This window comes from Anabrus simplex, chromosome 1, assembly GCF_040414725.1.
Source record: "Anabrus simplex isolate iqAnaSimp1 chromosome 1, ASM4041472v1, whole genome shotgun sequence".
In the NCBI taxonomy this organism is placed as follows: domain Eukaryota; kingdom Metazoa; phylum Arthropoda; class Insecta; order Orthoptera; family Tettigoniidae; genus Anabrus; species Anabrus simplex.
The window spans coordinates 1566331809-1566359263 of record NC_090265.1 but is presented as its reverse complement, the minus strand read 5'-3'; the positions used below and the strand labels follow the sequence as shown (position 1 = coordinate 1566359263).

Genomic DNA, 27455 nt, shown 5'->3' with positions numbered 1-27455 from the left:
GGACGACATATCCGTATGTTTCTGGGAGGCGTGACCAATCTTAAGGCAAATAATGGATAGGAAGGGCATTCTTAGATATGACGTTTTGCCCTATTGGCGCTAATTTTCATTGTGTTCCTATGCTATGTGTAAAGGAAAATGGATCTTAACATACCGTATTGTAAGGATGTTGTTTGCATGGCGAATATTCGCACTTCTACAGTACAAGGTATTTAAGGTTCATTTTCATTTTCACATTAGCATAGGAAAACGAACACAACGAAATTCACTCTGATGGACGCCATATAAATATCGGGCTGGGAGGCGTGACCAATCGTAAGCAATATAATGGGTAGGAAGAGCATTCGAACATACGAGGTTTTAAAAATAACATCGAGAACATGTAGAAACATGTAGAAATAACACCTGTGTATGATATCAATGGCCTAATTAGAAAACCTCGTATCTCCAATGCTCTTCGTATCCATCATTTATCCTTAAGGCTTGTCACGTCTACCAGATAAATATGGATATGTAGTCCATCTGAACAATTTTCGTTGTGTTCATTTTCCTATGGTAATGTGTACATACATTATCATTAAAGCCTATTATGCCTTTCAGCGTTCAGTCTGCAAGCCTCTGTGAATTTACTAAACGTCGCCAAAATCGTATATTTGCAGCTAGTGCTGTGGCATCATTTAGTTCTATAGACATCGTCGCATTGGTCACCCTCTACTTCTCTTACCCTCCATAACAGAGTCCATTATTCTCCTAGGCAACCCATCCTCCTCCATTCGCCTGACATGACCCCACCACCGAAGTCGGTTTACGCGTACAGCTTCATCCATCGAGTTCATTCCTAAATTAGCCTTATCTCCTCTTCCCGAGTACCCTCCTTCCATTGTTCCCACCTGTTTGTACCAGCAGCCATTCTCGCCACTTTCATGTCTGTTACTTCTAACTTATGAATAAGATATCGTCGCTGCCGTGACAAAACCTCCTGTGTGAAATATTTTAGCTTAGAATTTTGGCCAGTATGGTTCTGTCATCTAAGGTCCAATATTGTCAAGGCATTCCCGTTTTTCATAATGTATGTGCTGCGGGTCAGTATATCTCCAAAAATATTATCACATAGGAGGTTTTGTCCCGGTAACGGCGATATCCTGAGTCCACTGAGCTTTCGCTCCCGTAAAGCAAAGTTGGTCTGAAAACAGACCGATGTAAAGATAGTTTCGTCTGGGATCTGACTTCCTTCTTACAGAATACTATTGATCGCAACTGCGAGCTCACTGCATTAGCTTTGCTACACCTTGATTCAATCTCACTTACTATATTACCATCCTGGGAGAACACACAACCTAAATACTTGAAATTATCGACCTGTTCTGGCTTTGTATCACCAATCTGACCTTACCGTACGTAAGAAGTGCGTAAATACGTCACGCAAACATACATTGCCACAGTATGGTACGGCAAGCATCAATTACACATCGGCATAGGGAAATGAACCCAACTAAAATTTTTCTAATAAACTTCATATCCATATGTGGCTAAAAGGCGTGATTAGTCTTAAAGGAAATAATGGATAGGAAGAGCATTGGGAGGTACGAGGTTTTCTAATTAGACCTGCGATTTGTGTATGTTAATTTGCATGTAAAAGGCTATTATGTCTCTGAAAAGTCGAAAAATTGTAATAATAATAATAATAATAATAATGATAATAATGATAATAATGGGCTTGAGCTACCACATGCTGATTCAGTTTTCATGCCTGTTTTGCCTCAAATGAAATCCCATTCGGTTGAATTGTCATCCAATCAATTAAAAAAGCTAGAAAGTTGAATAAACTGCAGGACAGTCTGCTGGGATATTGCTTCTATGATAAGCTGCAGAAGTGGTTGAGGCTGGAGTACAAGGCAGTGAGAATACTACGGATGATGAGGAAGCTGTCTCACAAGTAAATGTAATGTAGTAAAAAATAAAACAAAAGACACATTGTTTTACTTAAGATGACGGTTTGTCATGATCAATTTTATTTATGTAATGCTTAAAAGTACACTTTCTTATTAGACCAATTATTTCAGTTCAGAATTTCACTCGAGATTTCCAAAATGTGACATACAGTGAAGATAAACTAATATCCTTCCAAATATTTCATTTAAAGACATAAGATATACGATTTAATTTATTACTAAACTGTACTGTTACTTTCCTGAAAACAAAAATGTAAGACATTTTGGCTTTGTTAAGGAACATGAACCTTACTGTAACGCACTGTAGGAATGTTTGTCTGCATGACATATTTACCTGCTCCAAGAGTATTATGTATTTTATTTTACACTTGCCCATAAGAAAATGAACTCAACAAAAATTGTTCTGATGGACTGTATATCAATATGTGGCTGGGAGCCGTGACCAGTCTTCAGGGAAATAATGGATAGGAAGAGAATTGTCACATTCGTGGCTTTGGCACTGGAGTGACGATATAAGTAACTGGTAGTCTTCCTATGTAAACCACGTTAGTTGGAATTTCCATAGATTAACACAAACAAAAACACATCAGAGTAACCGTAAATGTTGCAGAAATAGCGGGGAAAATTCAAGAGATACGCTTGAGATGGCATTGCTTGGTCACGAGGAGGGATAATAGTAATAAAATTCTATACAAATAAAATCGTTACGACTGCGTGTCTGTACTGTATATCGAGTATTTTGGCGATATTTCCGTACAATTATCTATTTCAGGTGTAATAATTCCCATCTGCACATTTATCGCTTTGGTGTCTGTTTTCTTTTTTTTTTTTTTGTTTGTCTGTTTGTACATAACTTGAAAACTACTGGATATATTTCTACCAAATTTCATATTTAGAATCCACCTGTTCTTGGGTAGGTTTTAGGGCCAATATTGTTTCTAAATCCCTGAAATGACTGGGGGTTTATATGAAATCGAAACCGTGATTTTGCACTCCCACAAAATATACGCAACCAAACTTAATGGAAATCAACGAGGGTTGGTGCAAAATTCATGGCAACTAATTTTTTTCTTGAGGATGCCAGTCCAGTTGGAATATGTGACATATATAGACGAAAGGTCAAGTTGGTAACTACATGTGTGGACAATGAATAGCACTGAAATATCGTAACACACTAATTTATTACGGTAGTCTACAGGGCAATTGGCCTTCCCAGTGCAAAAGAATGACAACACAGTAGGCCTACACATAAAGTTGAAATGACAAACCTGGGCCTGAAGACCCTCAAAGTAGTCCCCTGCTACTGACACCACACGCTGCCAACGATGTGGGAGGCGCTGAATACCATCTGCCTCAGCATTTGCCGCACCATGTGTGAATCGGGTCACCTGTTGGCGCACAGCATTAGCAATGTCCTCTCGCGTTGCAAACCGCCTACCACGTGATGGTTCCTTAATCTTTCGAATGAGATAAAAGTCACAAGGCGAAATGTAGGGAGAGTACGGTGGGTGCTCCAATTCTTCCCATCCCCAACGTCGCACTAGCTGCCCTACACACTCAGCTTTATGTGTTTTTGCATTGTCGTGTAGTATTATTGCACTGTCCACATGATCCGGACGTTTCTCCCGAACGCCACGTCGTACCTATCGCACCAGGAAGTCCCTGTAGTACTGTGCGGTCACTCTTCTGCTATGTGGCACAAAGTGGCAAACAATGACACCCCTGACGTCATACGCGACGATTTGACTGGGGAAGGATTCTGACGGACCTTCTGCCTCCTTGGTGATCCAGCATATCGCCACTCCGCGGAATGACGTTTCAGTTATGGTTCGTATGCCTTGGCCCAAAATTCATCAATGGCGATTATTCGTGACAAGAATTGATCGCCGTTCTGTTGCCAGCGTACAAGGTGGTCGGAGCATATTGCATAGTGCACCCACCTTTGAACTTCCGTCAGTGCATGCGGTACCCACTGCGATGCGATTTCCATCAGTTACAGCTCATTACGCAATATCATGTGGACGATGCGTTTCTCGATGCCACTTGCCCTCTCTAACTCCAGTAGCGCCCATCGTCTGTCTTCATCCAGGAGCTGCTCGATGACGGCACGTGTCACGTCGGTCCGCACACTGACAGGTCTTCCCGAACGTTGCTCATCACTGGTTGACACACTTCCTTGCTGAAACTTTCCTACCCACCGTGCTACTGTACGGTATGATAGGGCATTATTCCCAAGGGCTTCCACTAAGTCATTGTGATATTCTATCGCATTTCTCCCTCGGAGAACGGCTATTTTGATGTATGCGCGCTGCTCACCACGGGTTACTTCCATCGCACGACACTCACCAACTGACTGATTTCACAGCCCTCCCTGCGCTACTACCAGCTATCACAGAGCCATCTGCTTTTCTGCATACACACTATGCCTGCGGAACTTCCACACGACACATATACGTTTGTGATTCGTTCACATATCTACAAGAAAAAATAGTTGCCATGACTTTTGCTCTAATCCTCGTGTCCGCATTAACGGAAATCAATCTCTAACACTTTTTTCTCATGTGCATCATTCCGATACGAGGATTAATAAGGGAGATATCATTAGCGGACCGTTTTTCGGTTAAAGTCCCACCGGATGTAACTCAAGAGCGGCGCCTGTAAAGCGTATTCTTTATAACTTGAAAACCACTGGAGATATATAACCAAACTTCATATTTAGCATCCACCTGTCCAAAGGTAAGTTTTAGGTCTATACCATGTCAAATTCCCGGAGTAGACTGGGGTTCTTTAGGGAAGAGAAACAGTGATTTTACTCTCCCATTATAAATAGGTACAAGACCTGCTTGACTGGAAGTCGACCAACATTAATGGAAATCCATTTCTAAAACTTTTTTCTCATATTCATTTCTTCGATAGGAGGATTAATAGGAGATATATATAATTAACGGATTACGTTTCAGTACAAGTCCCACCGGCCTTAACTCAAAAGCGGGTGTGTGTAAAGCTTATTTCTAATAAATTGAAAACTACTGGAGATATATCAACCAAACTTCATATTTAGCATCCACCTGTCCAAAGATAGGTTTTAGGTCAATACCATTTCAAATTTCTGGAATGGACAAGGGGTTTATAGGGAACCGAAACAGTAATTTTACTCTCCCACATTATATACAAAACCACCGTGACTGGAAATCGACCAACCTTGATGGAAATCCATTTCTAAAATTTTCTTCTCATGTGCATATTTTCGATAGGAGGATTAATAAGGGCGATAACATGAACGGCCGGTTTTAGAGGCTAAGTCCAGCGGACATAGCCCAAAACGTGTTATACGTAGAGCGGATTCCTTATTTGTATAAATAGAATCGTAACGACCCTGTGTCTGTACATTGACTATTTTGGCGAAATTTTCGCACAATTATTCGTTTCAGGTGTAATAATGACCATCTCCATATTGATAGCTTTATTTTCCTGAAAGTCGTCATTTTAATCCCCTCCTCTCCCAAAAAGCAAGATTGAGGCAAAACCTACCGGACGAGCTAGAAAATTGAAATTTGTTAAAATATGTCTTAGCTTGTAATCGACGGAAATCTTCCAAGATCCTTAAATATTTCATTTTACCCCCGAAAAATATCGAAATATTGAGGCAATTTTAATGTTGGTGCAGACCTTAATTTCGAGAAATTACGCGGCTAAACGGTAAGTCGTATCACAAAACGGATAATACAATTTGGAGTGATCTACAACTTAAGTCCTATGACGTTTCGTCGTATCTCTATTCCTTTTATGTTAGATTTGCATCTATTTCTCGATTATACGTATATTTTGCTCTTTGAACACGTATAATTCGTAGTTCGAATCACGTATATGAAAGATAGAAACATCTAATTCTACACGAACATTGGCCCACCCAGTATCCATATGTAAGCCAAATTCTATGTTTGTGGCTGTTACATTAGTACCCAAAAGCAATGCACTGTGAGAAAACCTTGCCTAAATGTCACCCTATTCAACGTTTCTAAATCAATTTTACCCATAAATAGACGAGACAGTAGAAAATATCTTAAGACCAGCCATTTGGACTGCTAAATGAGGCATCTTATGGTATAACCCATTCGTCGATATGATGTATCGTTCAGCAGCAGTTAATCTGTAAATGATGTTTGCAACATAGTAAACATGCACATCGTCGCTGCCGGGAGAAAACCTCCTATGTGAAATATTCTAGCTTAGAACTTTGGCCGGTAATGTTAAGGAGCAATACTGTGTGGGAATTGTCAAGGCATTCTTGCTCTTCATAATGTATGTGCTGCGGGTCAGTATACCTCAAGAAATATTATCACATAGGGTGTTTTGTCCCGGCAACGACGATGTACTTCGTATGTCGATCTATAAACATTCATTGAATTCGATTTGTAGCCATATAGAAAGGGTGTGTTTGCCGTTATAAGTAATATTTTACTTTGATAGTGACTCTCAGCAGGAGGGCGTCTGCTCTTGTAATCATTACTCTCCAAATCGACTTTGACTGGCAGTAGGAATGTGATCCTTCTCCAACTCATTTGTAACTAGCATTAATAATTCCCTTCCCGATTTGACTGGCAGAAGTCAAGGGAGCATGCAATCTTGTTCAAAACTCCTCTAACAGATTGTTTTTGGGGGTAGGCAAGTGTGCCCGCCATTATAAACAAATTTACCCATCTAAAATGTGACTGGCATTCGGCATAGTGGAAACCCTCAAATTCGGTGTGACTGTCATTAAGAGAAGGGGTCTGTCATTATAATTATAACAGCACAACTCAATTTTGACAGGCAGTAGGGAAGGTGCCTGCTATTATAATAAAATATTCTCGACTGTAATTTGTCTGGAAGTAGGAAAGGGCGTCTGCCACTAGTAACAAAAACTCTCCAAATCGATTGTTACCCCGCGGTAGGTAATGGGGCCTCCAATTATAATGAAAAGTTGCATACTCGACTGTGAATGGCAGTAGGCAAGTGAGCCTGACGTTACCATCACAACGCCGCAACTTGCACTTTACATTGGAAACAACATATGCACAGTTGGTAATTTCTAGCATCCAGCCGGCCAAAAATAATATTTTCAACCCTTGTCTTTGATTCGCATTTTCTGTGAGTCGTGTTTATAAGACTCTTGGATACAGTAATTAAGTATTGAAAAGTCGCGTTGTCTAATTACCTAATTTCACCGAAGGCCTAAAGTGGCTCTCCTCCGTTAGTGCATCATATTCTGGCGAGGCGAGCGCGCAGTTAATATTATGTGAGGGCTCAGTAAAGACGTGAGAACTAAATATTTCTTTAGCTTGCAATGCGATTATATTAAATGAAGGTTTGTATTTTATATAGTATGTAGCATTTTCTGTAAATTACTATATTGTTGTCCGTAATATGGACTTAAAATTCAGGTACACGGTGTCCAAGCTCTATCTAATTATACAAATTTGAGCTGACTTTCAAAATGGATTGCCTTTGATTTCCGCGTTGAAAGTCTTTTGGATGAGTTATCTATACTTCAATGAACAGAAAAATGTGACTTTTTGCTGCGACCAGGCTCGACCGTGAGAATAATTATTTTTTTGGATGAGTTATCTATACTTCAATGAATAGAAAAATGTGACTTTTTGCTGCGACCAGGCGCGACCATGAGAGTAATTAATTTTTTCAGAAGCCATGTACTCTGTAACCCGGAGGTCGGTTTTCGAGCTGTTGAGGAACAGCAGGGAATATAAGCGGAACGATGATATTGCGAATGCTGTAATTGAACATTTAGGCTTTGAGGATTGCTCTGAGGATATATACAAGTCAATAAGGAAATCTGTCAGTTGTTTGTGTGCTAAAATTCGATCACGCTGGACAAAATATAGTAGAAAAAGGGACAAATTGCTGAAGTACAATAAAATTTGGTTCGAGCAGAGAATGAGCCTTGCAGAAGGACGTGCATCACAAAAATGTCAGGATGAGCCTGCCAGTACTATAGCTGATTCCATGTTAAGAAAACAGTATTGTTCTTATGACAACATGGTTGCCATATCGAACGGCTCCGCTCAACGCCATCCAGGGAAAACGGCGCCACATAAATTTGTGAAATTCAGTATGTAAGTTCAAGACAAATGGCTGAAGAAACTAAGCTACAAATTACTATTATGAGCTAAAGGGGAGGTGGGGTTTACAGGGACCACTTTTGGTTTGTACAGAATCAGAGGTAAACTACTACATATAGGAAACCTCATCACTGAAAAATAAGGCAAATTGCGAGAGAAAATGGACAAATAATTTTATGGGCTCGAGGGGCGGGTGATGTATTTAATAAATTTATCCAGACAATAAAAGCTAGAAAACAGATGCAGTAAATAAATACTGCAGATGAATAAAAAAGATCACAGTATTTATGTCAAAGAAATAAATCACACACGTAAGCTTATCGCACAACTCTCACTCAACACAATCCATTTACGCACTGATTTAAAGCCTAAAATACACATGCAATAAATAAATACTGTAGATGACTTCACTACAGAAGTTCAGGGAGGAAACCCGTCTATTGGTTAATATCCGAAGCAAAGTGCTTTCAATACCAATGATGTAAACAGCTAGAATATTCTTCAGAGAGGCTTCCACTTCTGCGGATATTACTGGGGTAGATATAAATTTAATAAACCATCTACGTGCCATCGCAGAAACTCTTTCGAGTGGGTATGCCATTGATAAAGTGACATTTGGCATGTACGCAAGGGAAAATATACAATTGTACTTACAAAAATAAAAATCGTACTAAGTTTACATGCCTGTAACTTTGCACAAACTCTTCGGTTATGGCACTGTATTGTACCTATTGGACACCTCTACGAGGAAGCCCAGAAGACCAGGAACCATCCAGAAAGACACATATACTGAGCTATTCCATTCGCTGCTTATATCATCGGACCCTTATATTACCAGTTTAGGGAAATCAAGGAGGAGGAAGTTGATTCCCCTTTCACGAGAAGTGTTCAACTTACTGTCTGAGCCTCCTGTATCTGGATCTACCGAAGGAGATAATGAAAGTGACGACAGCGATTCTGATGTAACTGCATCTAATGAATAAATTGTTTGGCAAGTACATGTATTCCTGTATCTGTTTTTAAACATTCTAAACAGCATGTCCCACTATTAATATATTTAATTTCTTAAAGCTATAACGAAAAATGAGTGAGATTACAAAGATTACTAATGCTTCCTTCCCTCTTCTTTGTCTATCCCTTCAAATCTTCCCATACCCCCACAAGGCCACTGGTCAGCATAGCAGGTGAGGACGGCTGGGAGAGGTACTGGTCATCCTCCCTAGTTGTATCCCCATACCCAGAGTCTGAAGCACCAGGACACTGCCCCTGATGCGTTAGAGGTGGGATGCCTTGCTGATTTCGAGGGAAAACCAACCCTGGAGGCTAAACAGATTAAGAAAGAAAGAAAGAAAGAAAGAAAGAAAGAAAGAAAGAAAGAAAGAAAGAAAGGTTACTAATTCTATTCCTGGCGTAGTAATTTGTTCTTTGTACTTGATTGACCACACACTTAATTATCTCCAATAACAGCAGTTACATACTAAGTTTTATGTAAATCGGTCCATTAGTTTCCGAGATACGATTTTTGGCCGGCTAGATTCCTGAAATTACGCACTGTGATATGGGAACCTCCTCCTGTTGTTTCTGGATAACGTTAAGAGATATGTAATTAAAAATAGTCTTATTCACTACATGTACAGTAATTTACTTCGATATCTGTATACAATGCAGAATACCGTAGGGAAGCACGGGTACATCTTCTAGTTCTTATAATAAAATGTTATTCATTTTACTCCCACTAACTACGTTTACGGTTTTCAGAGATACCGAGGTGCCGGAAATTTGTGCTACGGGAGTTCTTTTACATGCCATTAAATCCGGTACACTAGACTGCCCTATTCGAGCACCTTCAAATACCACCAGACTGAGATGGAATTGAACCTGCTAAGTTGGGCCCAGATGGCCCGTGCTCCACCGTCTGAGCTACTCAGCCAGGTGTGAGAAGAGAGGAGGATTATATGGAGAAGAGGGCAATGAAGGTGGAGATTGAGGGTAAACGAAAGAGAGGGTGGAGGGTACTAATCTTCGAAGACCTGAAGGAGAAGAAAGTACTGGGCACTGGATAGTAAGAAATGGGGGAATCTCATTAAACATAGTGACCCTGTATAAAGACTGGAAAAGCAGGAATAATAAGAAGAATAAATATTAGAAGAAAAATAACCCAAAGGAATAAACTGTTTCTGAAGTTGAATACGTGTACAGTTTCGGAACTGTATTTGAACTGGTGAACGTTACAAAAGAATGAAATTTTAAAGTCAAAATCCTGTTTAGACAACCCATGTGACAGCAAAGTCCAACATCTCATTTTAAAGAGGAAGGAAGAGTATTTAGAGGATAGCGTCTCTTAAGCGGGTCAGGAAATTTTTCGCTGGCTTAAATTTATTTAAATGTATGTAGTTCAGATAATGCAATGCCACATAAAATGTACATACTAAACGTACATATCGACTGTTTTCTTTTAATACCTGGTATGTCTCACTTCTATTCCTTCTTCTTCTTCTTCATCTATTTACGCTCCAAAGTCTGTTTTTCCCTCGGACTCAGCGAGGGATCCCACCACTACCGCCCCATGGGCAGTGTTCTGGAGCTTCAGACACTGGGTCGGGGGATACAACTAGGGAGAATGACTAGTACCTCGCCCAGGTGGCCTCACCTGCTATACTGAACAGGGGCCTTGTATGGGGATGGGAAGTTTGCAAGGGATAGACAAGGAAGAGGGAAGGAAGCGGCCGTAGCCTTAAGGTAGGTACCATCCCGGCATTTGGCCGGAGGTGAGGTGGGAAACCACGGAAAACGACTTCCAGGATGGCTGAGGAGGGAATCCAGCCCCCGTCTATGCAGTTGACCTCCCGAGGCTGAGTGGACCCCGTTCAGCCCTCGTACCACTTTTCAAATTTCGTGGCAGAGCCGGCAATCGAACCCGGGCCTCCGGAGGTGACAGCTAATCGCACTAACCACTACACCACAGAGTCGGAACCAATTCTGTTCCTACTCATTATATTCCTTCAGACTAGACACGCGTCCCAGCCATATATTTGTATGCAGTTCATTAGAAGAATTTTCGTTGTGATCATTTCCCTATGGTGACGTGTAAGGGAACTGAACCTTAAATACATCACACTGTATGAGTTCGTAAATTCGTCATGCAAGCAACATCGCTGCAATACGTTATGGTAAGATCCATTTCCTTGTACAAGCTAGCATAGAAAAATGAACCTAACGAAAATTATTCTGATGGACTGCATATAAATATGTGGCTGGGAGGCGTGACCAGTCTTAAGGAATATGATGGGTAGGAAGAGCGCTAGGACATACGAGGTTTTAAAGGAAAGCCATCGACATGGTCGCTCCTATTCCAAACAGCGAATTTTACGTATTTCAATGAACATTTACCAATTAAAATGCCTTTTTCATTTTGCTAAACTGATGATAACTCTTCAGGGGGAAATATAAAACAAATTTCTGGGCTGAGTGGCTCAGACGGTAGAGACGCCGGCCTTCTAACCCCAACTTGATAGGTCCAGTGGTATTTTAAGGTACTCAAATTACTCAGCGTTGTGTCGGTATATTTACTCGCACGTAAAGGAACTACTGCGGGGTAAGATTACGGCATCTAGGCGTCTTCGAAAATCTTCGGAACTAGACAGTGGGACGTAAAAACAATAAAATTATGACAAAAACAAATTTGACTCGCCTCTTTGCTGCAAACGTCGCAGTATATAATTCTGCCAGCCAGTTAAACTACTGTTTAATGAGAGTCGACTTGGAGGCCGTCCATTTCGGCATAATGCACACACTCAAATGTTCTCCAAGAATGAAATGAAGGTCTTTGTTTCCAGCAGGTCGAAGAACACACTTTCTCGTTTCATGAAACACACACAACGGGCGTGTTTACGTGTTTACTGGGGTAGGGTTTTAAGGACTTCCGGGGAATGTGGTTAACAGCTCACTACTTTAGAATGTTTTGAAATGCTTTTCAAGAATATACTGCTCAAGATACTGAAAACGAGTCGGCAAATGTTTAATATTTTCGGAATATATTTAAAGCATTTTTAGTCGATTTAGTGAAAAAATATAAATTATAGGAGTAGAGGCAAAGACAGGCTCTAACATCTATTAAGGAACTGTTAGGCCATATAGGACCACCGCTATTAACCTTATAAATACGTGAAACGTGTAAATACAATTTAACATTAAGTTATCTCTTCAAAAACAAAATAGGTTTTTGCCTAAAATCTGAGGTCTGCTCGTATGATGCAGCGACATGGAAAACTGAACGTTTCTTCGTGATGAAGAAAATTATTTTGTTAAATAAAATTGAGAGAATACGTGGTGGTAAGGACACCACACAATATTGTGACCTATTGACCATTGAGAGAGATGTGCAATCGACGCATGCACAAATACCGGTACACTCCAATCAGTTCAGAACCTAATAATGCAAAGTATCATCTCTGTCATTTAGATTATGTTCTGTCGACTCATCATCCTCATGACCGTCATAGTCATTTTCTTCCTGGCAAATATGACAATTGTCTTCAGATGCATCAACATTGGCCATTAGGCTTCTTGCAAGGCAAAGCCTGCCGCATTGCTGCACATCTAATACATTAAGCTCAATACTTCACCCATCCTTACGGAACCAGTCCTTTTTATGGATGGCGTGAAAGTATCGCTCACAGGATCGGTTAGTGGGCTTTGTAGAATGATTATTAATAGCACATTCTAGGTTAGTGGAGAAAGGAAGGGGAAACTATCTCACTCCTCCTTTCTGTATCACACCTGTTTAATGGCATCTAGGCTACCTATGGCAACTGAAGGTGGAGATGTTCGGGACCCAACTAGTTTCACGCTGAGGCTTTGTATACTTCTCTCCTATTTAGCTGACCAGGATATTATGGGATTAGCTATTGCATTATTATATTGATTTGGAAATTTTCTCGGGTCAGGGTGATTTAATAAGACCAGTACGGACATTTCTCCCCTCCAAGAACTATTCACTTGACGGTTTTGATTTCCCGAGACAAGGTACAGTACGCGGAACGTTTAGTGATGCCTGGGTTCCCTAGTGCTGAATAGCTAGACCTCGGATATCTTCGGGATTAGTATTGGCAACCTTTGAAATACAAACTATGAATAGATTATGCATCGCCGTGAGACATCTGGCGTATACTTTACGTACTAGTACAGTTGATGTTTACACAGCAAAGTCAAACTATAGAATTCATGCTAGGAACAAAATTCGTGTCGAGAAATGTTACATAATGCGTGTGTGTCACAATTGTTGGCTTAAGATAATAACGGTTTATAAATTCATATCGATCGATCTTACTATCGATTCAATTCAGATTTCATTTCCATTCCGTTGGCAGTACTACCTGAACCGGGTGAGCTCCCATCTTACTCCTCACCCCCGTAAAATCAGCTATCACTAAAAGGTTCGCGTACTGTACCTGTGATTGTGTCCATCGACGAGTAGGACAGCTAGTCGCAAGTAAACTGTCAATGACTCACATCAAATTACTCGGTAGATAATCTGCGTAAGAATATTATATTCAGGGTTGCCGACAGTAGGGTTCGAACCCACTATCTCCCGGATGCAAGCTCACAGCTGCGCGACCGTAACAGTACACCAACTCGCCCAGTCATGACATTCTAAGATTGAAATTGCTAGTACTCGGTGTTAAAAGTCGAAGGATTAAGGTCATTAAAAGAAACAATTCGTTAATAAAGAAGATGAAGAAGTTTTATTATAGAGTTAATGTACAGAAAGAGCTCATCGCTTGTAGTAGAGTCCGCCAAGACCGTAGTTGTAGGCGTAGGGGGCGGCGTATCCGCCGTAGTATCCAGAGCCGTAGTATCCTCCGTAGCCCAGGTACTGAGCGGAGGCGACGGCCAGGAGGGCGAGGACAACAAGGATCTGAAATAAGAAAACATACTGTATTAATATTTTCTTCAATATATACACATCAGTATTAAAATATTCCTGGATATGTCACTGCCACATGTACCGACCTCTTACGACAACCGAAAACTACTTATTTGCTCACGTAAGGGAACAAGAAAGTCTTCATATATACAGCAAATTTAATCTTGACATTCTTTTCGTTTTCTGCTATTGGTTTTATGTCGCACCGGCTCAGATAGTTCTTATGGTGACGAAGAGATTGGGAAGGGCTAGCAGTGGGAAGGAAGCGGCCATGGCCTTAATTAAGGTATAGCCCCAGCATTTGCCTGGTGTGAAAATGGGAAACCACAGAGAACCATATTCAGGGTTGCCGACAGTAGGGTTTGAACCCACTATCTCCCGGATGCAAGCTCACAGCTGCGCGACCCTAACAGTACAGCAACTCGCCCGGTCTTGACCTTCTTAACTGATGCAGCTATAGTATTATTGGAAGTCTGATCTTCGAAAAAGTACATTTACGCACAATGACAATGGACTCTTTGGCCAGGTACCGTTTCACGGAAACCAAAACATTCTTCCGCAGATTATTGAGGTTTCTGTTAAAGAGATAAGCCGTGAACACAAGTAAGTCTTTTAGTGTTTTCATTCAATATCTTTGTAGTTTACATCTAAATTAAAACTATCTACTTTGAAAAAAATTCCCGCGTATAGGTACAAAGAATTCTATTTTATATTCAATCTGTAACAGATCTGCGTTTGTGTTAACGAATACAAATCCCATGGCTTTTTTACCATTGAATTGATGTAAAGCATTTCAAACTATAATCCTTATTTCATCAATAAACGTTCAATTTTGATTTCATAATGTGGTAAGGAATAAGTAATTAATACATTGTTGACTTCTTATCATCTGAAAATTGAAATTATTTGTTTCAGGAAGTTCAACTTTGAACGTAAATTCCATATCAAAGTAGTGAAAAATCGCTGCTAAACGAATAATAGCGATGCCAATAGCAATATATCGATGGCTTACTTCTAAAACCTCGTATCACCCAATGGACTTCCTATCCATTTTCTTCCTTAAGACTGGTCACGCCTCCCAGCCACATATGTATGTACAGTCCATCAGAACAATTTTCGTTGTGTTCATTTTCCTATGCTGGTGTGTAAAGAAAAATGAACCTTAAATATATTAAACTATAGGAGTGTTTAAATTCATCATGAAAACAACATCCCTACAATACGGTATGATAAGGTCCATTTTCCTTTAGAGGGTAGCACAGGAAAATGAACACTACGAAAAACGTTCTGATGGATTGCACATAAATATGTGTCTGGGAGGCGTGACCAGTGTTAAGGAATATAACGGGTAGGAAGAGCATTGTCACATACGAGGTTTTAGAAGTAAGCCGACGATATTTTATTTCAAAATTATGCGATGAAAGAATTTTAGCGGAATCCACGTTTGATCAATTCATTTTAACGTCACATATCGTCGCTCCTATGTGAATACCGCGAATGCGACAACGCTTTTCCCATCCATTATTTCAATTATGACTGGTCATGCCTCTCAGCCACGTACGGATATTCAGTCCATCAGAACGATTGTCATTGTGTTAATATTTCTATGCCTACGTGTACGGGAAAATGAACCTTACATGCATTGTACTGTAAGAGAGAATCATGCATACATTTCTGCAGCAGGCCTATGCTACAAGGCCTGCAAGATTCATTTTCCTGTACGCATAAGCATATGAAAATGTCCACAACGACAATTGTTCTGATGGACTGCATATCCTCACGTGGCTCAGAGGCATGACCGGTCCTAAGGAAAATAATGGTTAGGAAGTGCAATGTCAGTAAAGAAATATATAATGATCTAGGAGGGGGTAACCATGTCATGCAAACAGTCATTCCTACGGTACGTTTGTGGTGGACTGGACATCAATATGTGCCGGAATCCAAATGGTTAAAGTTAACCTGCAGTCAGTTCAATGGATAACTTATATAATGTAATGCTAGATTAACGTATCGTACTCACCAGCTTGTACATGTTGAAGAACGTCTGTTGCTTGACTGTTGCAAGAACAAATGATGTCTTCCTCTGAACTGCAGCTTTAATTTATACCGACAAAGACCACGCTGCTGGGGTTGACCTTGTACATAGCTGACTGCTTTCAAAACGTAATCAAGGTTAAGTTGCAAAATAATTTAAAACCCCAACAAACTCGTTCTGTGCCTGTAGGTGTTCATATTAAAAATAAGTTAACTAGTGACATATTCCGATTAAGTAATTAACTATCCGCTGAGCTCCTGGATCAAATACCTGTTGGTTATACGGTCGATATATTTCGATATCTATACAGATAATTCACTTGTACAAACAATTTCCCTCAGTCTGGCAGTAGTGAACATTGAGCTCTGATGGAGTACAGATCACCACCCGGCTAAGTGGGTTACGTTATTCCATGTATAATTCTACATTTCATGAACACTGAGTTAGTTACTTATATCGCTTAATTAGATACCTGTAAGTAAGCTACAAAACCAGAGAAGTGAGAATGAGAAAGGAAACTGGAACGGTCATTTGAAAAAGGCCACATCGATGGCTTCATTTTCAAACTTCGTATGTCCCAATGCTCCTCCTACCCATTATATTCTTTAAGACTGGTCACTCCTCCGAACCATATATTTATATGCAGTCCATCAGAATAATTTTCGTTATGTTCCTATGCTAATGTGTAAAGGAAAATGGACCCCACCATACCGTATTGTTAGGATGTTGTTTGCACTTCTACAGTATAATATATTTAAGATTCCTTTACACTTTCAGATACGAAAATGATCACAACAAAAATTGTTTGATGGACTCCATATAAATATATGGCTGGGAGGCGTGACCGGTCTGAAGGAATGTAATGGGTTTTAAAAGAAAGCCATCCACATGTCGCATTTTCATGAAAATGATCTAAAATATTGTTCACTGTAGAAATAACACACGCGTTCCATATCGCTGGCCTAATTAGAAAACCTCGTTTCTCTCAATGATCTTCGTATCCATTATTTCCCTTAAGACTGGTCACGCCTCCCAGCCAAGTATGGATATGTAGTCCATCAGAAAAATGTTCGTTGTGTTCATTTTCCTTTGGTAATGTGTAAAGGAAAATTAATTCTTACCATACATTGCCAGAGTACGGTACGGCAAGGTTCAATATCTTTAACACATCGGCATAGGTAAATGAACCCAACGAAAATTTTTGTAGTGGACATGATATCCATATGTGGCTAGAAGGCGTGGCTAGTCTTAAGGGAAATAATGGATAGGAAGAGCATTGGGAGGTACGAGATTTTCTAATTAGTCCATCGGTATGTGTAGATTAATCTTCATGATAAAAACTATGAAGTCTCTGAAACGTTGATAAAATATTATAATAATGAAAATAATAATAATATGGTTTGAGCTATCACATGCCGGCTCATTCGTCATTCTGGCTTTTTCTCAGAGGAAATTCCATTCGGCTAAATTGTGTTCCAATCAAATGAATCAAAGCTGGAAAGCCTGAATAAACTGCAGAAACACGTGTTAGGATATAGCTTCTATGATAAGCTGCAGAAGCGGTTGAGGATGTAGTACAAGGCAATGAATATAGCAGGGATGTTTGGAAAGCCGTCTCAAGGAAAGAGTGATAACTATGCAACGAAGGAAAAAATAATACAAAAAACAGTTTTATTTAAGATCATGGTGCATTATAAACAATTTTATTTATTTAACGATTAAATGTATACTCATTTTTTCCACCAAATATTTCAGTTCAGAGTTTCACTCGAGTTTTGCAAAAAGTGGGACATACAGTGAAGATAAACTAATATCCTCACAAATATTTGATTTATAGCCATAAGACAATTCATTTCAATTATTACTAAACTATGCTGTACCGGGTGAGTTGGTCGTGCGGTTAGGAGCGCGCAGCTGTGAGCAGCTTGCATCCAGGAGATAGTGGGTTCGAGCGCCACTGTCGGCAGCCATGAAGATAGCTTTCCGTGGTTTCCCATTCTTACGCCAGGCAAATGCTTGCGCTCTACCTTACTTAAGGCCACGGCCGATTCCGTCCTAGTCGTAGGCGTTTCCTATCCCATCGTCGCCATAAGACCTATCTGTGTCGGTGAGACGTAAAGCAAGTTGTAAAAATAAAAGACTATATCGCATTGTTACTTTCCTGAAAACAAAAATGCATTATATCTTGAATTCAGTGCGAAAAGGACACATGTACTGGGAAAGAACCAAATCAAACAGGGAAACAAAAATGTACTTTTACATAGAATAAAGTGGTACTCTTCATATGTATAAAATATTACTTGGCATTTCGGTACTATAACGTAAATCAGAACACGTCGGAGGGACAGTAATGTTGCAGAAATAGCGGGAAAGCTCAAGAGGTACGATTAGGATGGCATCGCCTCGTTACCAGAAGGGATAATTATAATATTAATAATAATAATCATAACTACTTTTGCGGTTTTCGGAGACGCCGAGGTGCCGGGGATTTTTACGACGGGAGTTCTTTTACATGGCAATAAATCCGGAACATCGCGCCGCCATATTTGAGCACCACCAGACTGAGATGGAATTGAATTTGTCAAGTTGGGCCCAGATCGCTAATGCTCCACCGTCTGAGCTACTGAGTCCGGTGTCAGAAGAGAGGAGGATTATGTGAGGAAAAGGGTGATGACGTTGGGGACTGAGGGTACTAGGCATTGGACAGAGAGAAATGGAGGAAACCCATTATACACGGCGACCCTTTATGAAAATAGGACAATCTGGAAGAAGAAGAAGAAGAATAAGAAGAAGAATGCAAATAAAGAAACTGTTTTCTGACGTGGAATTCGTGTATAGTTTCGGAACTGTACTTGAACTGGTGAACGTCACAAAAGAATGCAAGTTTTAAAGTCAAAATACTGTTTATACAACTCATGTGATGACAAAGCACATTACCTCATTTTAAAGAGGAAGGAAGAGTATTTAGAAGATAGCATCTCTTAAAGGGCCCAGGAACATTTTTATCTGGCTTCAAATTAGTTAAGGGGCTGCCTGGCCGAGGCGGTAAAGGCGTGCTCGGTCCGCCCGGAAGGACGTGTGTTCGAATCCCCGTCAGGAAGTCGTAAAATTTTAGAAACGAGATTTCCACTTCCGGACGTGCATATGGCCCTGAGGTTCACTCAGCCTACACCAAAAATGAGTACCAGATTAGTTCCTGGGGGCAAAGGCGGCCGGGCGTAGAGCTAACCACTCTACCTCATCACGTGCCGAGGTTAGCAATGGTGGAAGCCTTTACCTTCCACTCTTCCAAGGGCCTTCATGTGTGTAGTTCCTACACTGCAAATGCCACATAAAATGTACAAACTATACATTTTTACATACATACATACATACACTGCCCGACAAAAAATGTTAAGCACCCAGAAGGAGTGGTTGAAAATGAATGAAACTACATATTCTGAAAGAACATATGCCTTTATTGAACTGATTACAATAAGAGATGGAAGAGACAAGGCCGTTGGCAGTTACAGGTGGAATGTGGGCGCCAGGTCAGTAGGGTGTCGCACCACTCCTGGTGTCAAACAACCCTTGGATCCTCTCCCGAGGCAAGTTCGTCCACAGTTGTTGCAGCTGTCCCTACAGATCCCACAGGTTCGTGCTGGGATAGAGTCCCCTTCCAATGTCATCCCACATGTTTTCAATGATGGAGAGGTCCGGGGATCTTGCTGGCCATGGGAGGACCTCAACATACTCTCGGTAGTCCATAGACACTCGTGCTCTGTGTAGACGTGCATTATCTTGTAGGAACACTGTACCGGGGTGCTGTGGCATAAGGGGTAGGACGTCCTGGTGCAGAATGTCTGTGGCGTATCGCTGTGCCGTCAAATACTGCCGGAACACTATTAGAGGTGACCTAAACGCATATCCTATGGCTCCTCACACCATGATGTCAGAGATTACGCCTGTGTATCTGTTGTTTTTTTTTTTTTGCTATTTGTTTTACCTCGAACCGACACAGATAGGTCTTATGGCAACGATGGGACTTGAAAGGCCTAGGAATGGGAAGGATGAGGCCGTAGTCTTAATTAAGGTACACCCCAGCATTTGCCTGGTGTGAAAATGGGATACCACGGAAAACAATCTTCAGGGCTGCCAACAGTGGTATTCGAACCCACTATCTCCCGGATGCGAGCTCACAGCTGCGCGCTCCTAACCGCACGGCCAACTCGCCCGGTGTGTGTGTCGTTCCACAATATTGGCAGGATCTACCCTCTGCCCTCGATACCGCCAAACACACACACGAAGATTATCGGATGTTATGGACAACTGAACCGATGCGACGCTAGTCGTCCTCTGTCCATGCCTCCTGGGCAAGGCATCACTCCAAACGCAAGCGTTGGTATTCTGGTGTCAATGGCAACCGACGCATGGGACGGATGCGAGTCGTTGAGACACTGTGCGGGATCTCATAGGATGTTGTAGAGTCTCCAGTACATGTTCGCGGATGGCGGGTGCGGAAGTTATGGGATCCCTCAATGCTTGGCGCACCATACAACGGTCCTCCTTCGGGGTGGTGTTTTTTGGTCGATCCGAACCTCCACGACGCGATAGGGTGCCCTCATTTACCCACTGAGTCAAACTTCAGCTCGCTGTGACATCTGAATGGCCCACAAGCCTGGCAATTGCACGATAAGATCAACCAGCCTCATGCAGACCCACAGTGTGTGCTTCTGTCAAATGCTGTCAGTTGCTGGACAGGCTTTCTAACGCATCTGCGAGACATCACGAGTGCTTCTTACTGTACGTAATCCTCTCTGCACGTCTTGCTTGACTGTCTGACTCACAGCACTTGATTGGTGACAACAACAGGACGGTGCCATCACGATGCACTCTGGTGGGCGTTCGACACATGACACATCCTTGTATATCTAATTATTTGCTCACACATCAATGGTATGATTGTATACGGAAATGGGATAATATGGGCTACTTCTTCTGGGGGCTTAACATGTTTTGTCAGGCAGTGTTCATACACACATACATACATACATACATACATACATAGTATAACATTTCAATGGCATGTGGATCAGTTGTAGAGCCATTGAAGGTTATGTTAAAGGAGAGATCAACGGAAATTACTCGCGAAAATACGTCCAACATCTACAGCTTCGGTTGTCATACGTCTAATTGTGTCTGATACCCGGAATAACTCGCTTATATAAATAAGAAATTGGATGGATACAAAATGAGGACGGAGATTCATAAGCTCAGAAACCCGTAATCATCGGATGCTTACAGTCATGAAATATCATTTAAATTATAAGCAAAAGCCAGTAATTAAAGTTTATATTTCCAATTATCCGGCGGAGGCCATGATTTAACATTGAAAGTTTAATGGTCAAGAAGGCGCTGAGGAGATAATCGATTGTATACGTCATGAAGATACGAGTGAATGGTGAAGTGTTCCTTTGCATAGCTTCCTAATTAGAAGAGCTAACATTTTCTTAGAGTTTATTCCTCAAATGTCAAAAAATATGGAAAGGAAGTTTTATAAACTAACGAACTTGGCAGAAAATATGAAACGCGAGCCAATATTGTTAATGTAATAATTTTTATGGAATTTTGTTTCATGAACAATTTATTGTAAGAAATTGGGATTGAAGGTCAATGTAAGAGCTAATTAACACGCATTATGAAGGAGCTGTTAAGAAGTATAAAGTTTGAAATACGTTGAAATACATATTAGGAGGATCTAATATTGTATAAAAAACATGATTAAATATTTGTTATTAGAACAAGGCGAGTGTTTTGGGTTAATAGTGAAATATTGAATGATATATATCATTGTACTAACTCTACCCATACAAGTTTCTGGTCCAATTGCTCACAATTATTGAAGATTGTCTCTGCAATGTAATGATGAGCGTCAACGTGTGGGCGTAACGGGATTAGTGTCCTGGCAGGTCCGGAATGATGCTAAAGTGAATGCCAAATTGAGATCGATGAAATGGAGAGATGAGAGCAGTGTTACGTAACCATCATTGGTAAGTATCCAAGATACTATCTTTCTTTATTCTATCATGTAGAACGCATAGTAGTAGAGTAGATTTATTTTATTTTGTCATGACGTGACATTAATTGAAACAGCTTGAGTGACCTAACGTGATCGTCGCAAACGCTCAGTGATATTCGTAATTGCAGCTAAGCTTAAGGTGGAGATAATGAAGTCATTTGTCCCGTGCAATGTTCAACTTGTAGAACACGTATTTCATCGTAAATTACCCGGGATTTATTTATAACTATCGTGAACATAAAGAGAAGATTTTTCATCATTTAAATCATATACTAGTACTGCGTAGATAATCCTGTGAGGTGATGTGATTTTAATGTCGATTTTAAGGGTCTTCTTAGGTGATAATTTTCGTATACATGTACGTTGTGCAGTTGCAAGTATTTCTTCAGATTAATACCGTGAGAATTATGACATGTTTTGTGATGATGATGATAATGGTTCTTTGAATAAGATGCTTGTGAATTTCTTTGGGATAGGTAATTATGAATAAGCATGGTGCGCTTGAACGCATTGTGAATTATAAATGATGGGATCATCGATAAAGTGTTTGTATGGTAAAATGAAGTATTATGGTGAATGAATTGTTGAGAATAGGTATTATGAAAGTGCAATAAATAGTCTTCGAGATTTTCAATGAATCTAGGATTCAGTAATTGATTTAAGTGCTCATCATGCAAATTTAAGAGAATCCAGAAAGAGACAAGCAATAAGGTTGACGATAATGTTTTCATATAGCATTTCCGAAGGTTATAAGTGTTGATAGATGTGCGATCATCAAGATATTAATTTGTGACGTGACACAATGCGGATATTGAATATTTGAGCGGATAATCACTGATAGGAGGTCTTCGACGTTAAATAACATTGACATGGATGTAGTGGAACATCATATTTAAACAAGTTGTTATCACCTGGCATAGTACATAAGTTGTATTAATTTGAGTAGTTACTTTGTAGTATGGATCCTTTGTAGTAATGGTGGACCTTCCTTATTTTGAGGAGGATAGTTCCAGCGAGACCATATGCTGTTAATCATTTCCAGATGTCTTTGTTTATTATGATGGTATTAGCAAGATATTGTGCTTTTTAGGTAGCGTATATGCGTTCCTGGAAGATGCTGTTCTTATTCGACTGAATTATTATTAAATCCAGTTGCAATGTCTTTGAATGATATATGATCACTTATTTAAGGACGGCTACGTTGGTCACAGGTTATTATTGAGAAACTCAAGTTGTTAGGTAATTTATGAGAAAAAATATAAGATGATGGAATGTAGAAAAATGAAATCTTGAATCAGTGAACGATAAAAATAAGTGAAATGTTTAAAAAATTGTATTTATTCCATAACTGGCGGACAATTAATGATAATGGAATAATTTTATATTGTGACACTAAGCCTTCAGCAAGTTCCAAGGTTTTATTTTATCATGAGATGATATTGAATTTAAATTGATTTTTACTGATGTGATTAGTTGTAAATGTATCAGCCAATAAAGAATTAAATCTCGACATATTTTTCATATATTTCCAATCACGTTATGATGTAATATTATTGTCATTTAGTTCTATTTACTATGATTTGATTAAATTGGGAAAATCCTTCCAAGAAACTAGCATTCTTTATTTCTTACTATATTCAATTAAGAAATATTTTTAGCCTTGCATAATCAATTGAATAATTCCTTGTTATGACAACAAGAGCCTAGCGTTAAATAGAAATAGAATCTAACCGATGAGCGTCGAATGTCCATGCCATGAGTGGAGACTCATATATCTCCGCTGACTCCAGCCGAGGCGTATTCACAACATCTACGAAGCCTCAACAGAAACGAACCACGGACGGTTAGAATACGTACATACATACATACATACATACATACATACATACATACATACAAACATTACCATGACAAAAGACTAGCACAAATCTTCTTACATCGACATGATATTAAAATAGTGCTGCCATCTTAAGGTACTAAAATCACTGTGTCGTGTTGTGTCGTATAGCTCTTGACTGGAGCGTAGTAGCATGCCATGTTACGTGCCATTTAATTAATCTAACAAGGCGTTACACGTATCTAGCAGAAACTTAATGAAGTAATGAACAATTTTAAAAATTGCCCAGTGAAGAAGTACAAATAAGTCCTCCTTTCATAAAGTGTCGCGACCTAGGAACAATAAATGAATGGAACATTATTGAATACATTCAAGAGAGTGGGAAGGCTTGTCAGAATTACGAAACATCCAGCGTCACCATGTCGAGAGTCAACAGGCTTATTGGGAACGTCTCGAAGTTAAGGTCGTGAAGCGAGTCTCCCCGCAGAGCACACCAACTGCCCCAGTGCTGGGAAATGATTTCGAACTCGTGTTGCTGAGGATGTGTGCATTCGTTTAGAATGAAGAAGTAAAATGTGAATTCTTCTCCGAGTAGATACTTTATTTCTACATACCTGTCGTATAGTGCGTATTTTACTTGCGATCATGACCAGAACTCAGTCCCGTTATATATACAGAACATACTCCTCAAATATACGATTTTGTACTATGTTCCCTTTTTAAATAACGAGTTATTATAGGTAGAGATGCATTTAGAGGATAGTGTACCTTAATAGGGGCAGAAACATCTTTCGCTGGCTTAAATTGAGTAAAATTTGAATAAATTGTCACCGCTGTGCCAAAACCGCGAATGTGACAATGCTCTTCCTATCCATTATTTCCCTCAAGACTGGGTCACACTTCCCAGCCACATATTTATGTACAGACGATCGGAACAATTTTCATTGAGTTTATTTTCACATGCGGGGTGTAAGGGGAAATGAACTTTATGTACAGAATACTGTGGGAGCGAGTACATACGTCAAGCAAACACACATTGTTACGGTACATTACGGTAAGGTTCATTTTCCTTTACACACGTGCATAGGAAAATTAATCAGAACGGACGTTGTTATTATGCGCATTTTATGCTTTTAAAAATACTGAAATAGAATTAGTACCTTCGCACATATGGCACAGATGACCGCTTGTCACTATCTCCATTTTTCTATTAATGCTATCATATTATTAATTTTCTCACTGTTCGTTGTTATTTTGACCATTTCTGTAGCAGAGTTACGTAATTTTAATGTTGTGATTAAATGTAAGAGAAGACCTTGAGCCCTAACTTCATCACGAATAAAGGCACTATTTACCTGTCCGTCTGTGTGTCACTCTATCAGTCTGTTATTATCAAACACAGTAGGTTATGCGTATTATTTGTGAACACATTGCTGCTTAAATAATGCTGCAAAAGGAGTAAATAATGTTGTTAGAGGACAACACGGAGTGGAGCTCAGGACTGAAATAGGGTGGAATTTTAAACCCTGCCCCTCACTTTAAGGAGCAAAGTGTTCTGTCCTCGTGACGGTGGCACGCAACCTCAGGTATTCAGTCAATAATGTGCATTCAAAAAAGAATGCACTGCAGAGATGGGAAACCCGTTATTTTGGAATTTGGAACAAAAAATCATTCAGTTCAAAAACTAAAAACGTATATGTCTGAAATGAAGGAGATTTTTAAAATAATTTGGACCTTTGTTTATTTTAGTTTGTTATCAAAAATGTAATTGGTCTTCTATCTGAACTAGTGAATACCTACAACTTGTTTTCCAGTCAGTGACCGGGTCAGGGATGTAATGAATGAATCGTATATAGGCTCTTAGTACGATGGGGTCGCCACTCCCAAAGTGATGTATTAATGACTGATAGATGCTATGAAATGAGAATGGAGAGTGTTGCTGGAATGAAAGATGACAGGAGAAAACCGGAGTACCCGGAGAAAAACCTGTCCCACCTCCGCTTTCTCCAGCACGAATCTCACATGGAGGGACCGGGATTTGAACCACGGTATCCAGCGGTGAGAGGCCGACGTCTGAGCCACGGAGGCTCCACCTATCTGAACTAGTATTGTAAGAAAATGGCTATGAGCTGTACGTTAATCTCTATACCGCTTATCATCTGACAGTTTAACGGGAAAGCCTAGTGAGATTATAACACATTCCTCTTCTCGGTTACCTTCTCTGTGACAGAGCCAAGAAAGGAACGCAGGTTAACTGGTAAAGGAATTACTACCTTAACCTGTAGACCCCGATGGTAGCCTATTATATGGCTGTTGTTGGCGAGATCAAATCTCTGCTTGTTTGGGGACGTGCTCAGTCAGCGCCCACCTATTCCACTGGAAGCCTGAAGCAGGTGGCCTTCTACTTCTGAAGCGGTCACAAGTAGACGACGCTTCTGGAAAGATCTAAAAAGGGTTGGCTTTTACTTGATCATGAACTGGTCGCTGGCCTTGTGCCCAGCCAATCAAAGACTTAACAATATGCCAATAAACACACACGCCCTATTTTTGATAGTCGGTAACCCTGCTTTTGACTGTTACATAACTTAAGTAACATGGAACTTTTGGAACAGGAAATGCCACTCTTGTTCATTTCGAGTCTATTAAATTTGTACATGTGAAGGCCATTTGAAGTCTTTTTAGTTTCTATCGTCGTATTTTGATGGCAAACTACATCGCATTTCACCATGCTTTGCATGCCTCTTTACAGCGATACCTGCAGTTTTCACAATTTCGCTACAACCATGTTGCTTTGGTGGCGCTGTCTGAGCATTCCTCCAGCATCCGAGCTGAAGACTTTACATACAATTCTGATAAACTAAACTCTGGCTCCTTGAAGTCCATTATCGACAGCTTTACGTGTTCCTTTCGAACCGGGGCGGGTAGTTTTTGGGAGAATACAAATTTCAAGTATTTGAAATGGATCACTGGTTCGAATTTCAGCTACAAACTGACATACTTTTGGTACGGTACAGGAATGTATGCATTTTTGTATTTAAAAACGTATTTAAGTCAAAATGTCCTTCTCCATTGAAGTCGATTCCGGCCACGTTAAGTGTTTTGTTATCATGTTGAACTAGTTTGAAATCAAAAGGCAAATATGAAGGAATCATGGGCATTATCGATGTTAATACAATCTTTCCTGTGCTACAGGCAGTTAAAATAGCAGGTTAAATCAAATAGTTCTTCGAATTTTTGACTACCAATCGCATCCCATTAGAATACGTAACAATATAATAGGCACCCCGACTTTCAAAACCAGCTTGTGTCGAGACAAGCCGAAATGATGTAAAGAATGTAGAAGTTCTGTAGGGTAACGAAGAGCTACTTCATTATCGGGCGAGTTGGCCGTGCGGTTAAGGGCGCACAGCTGTGTGCTTGCATCCGCGAGATAGTGGGTTCGAGCCCCACTGTCTGCAGCCCTGAAGATAATGTTACGTGGTTTCCCATTTTCATTACAGGCAAATGCTGGAGCTGTACCTTAATTAA

The 27455-nt window shown here is 40.1% G+C and overlaps 1 long non-coding RNA gene across 1 annotated transcript; it reads right to left on the bottom strand.

Annotated features, from left to right (window-relative positions):
* Positions 1-13796: 13796 nt before the first annotated feature.
* LOC137502187 (uncharacterized) lies at positions 13797-16078 on the bottom strand. Its single transcript, XR_011018707.1, has 2 exons — positions 16018-16078; positions 13797-13988 (listed from the first exon to the last, which is right to left on the bottom strand). It is a non-coding gene; the product is annotated as an uncharacterized lncRNA (long non-coding RNA).
* Positions 16079-27455: the final 11377 nt, after the last annotated feature.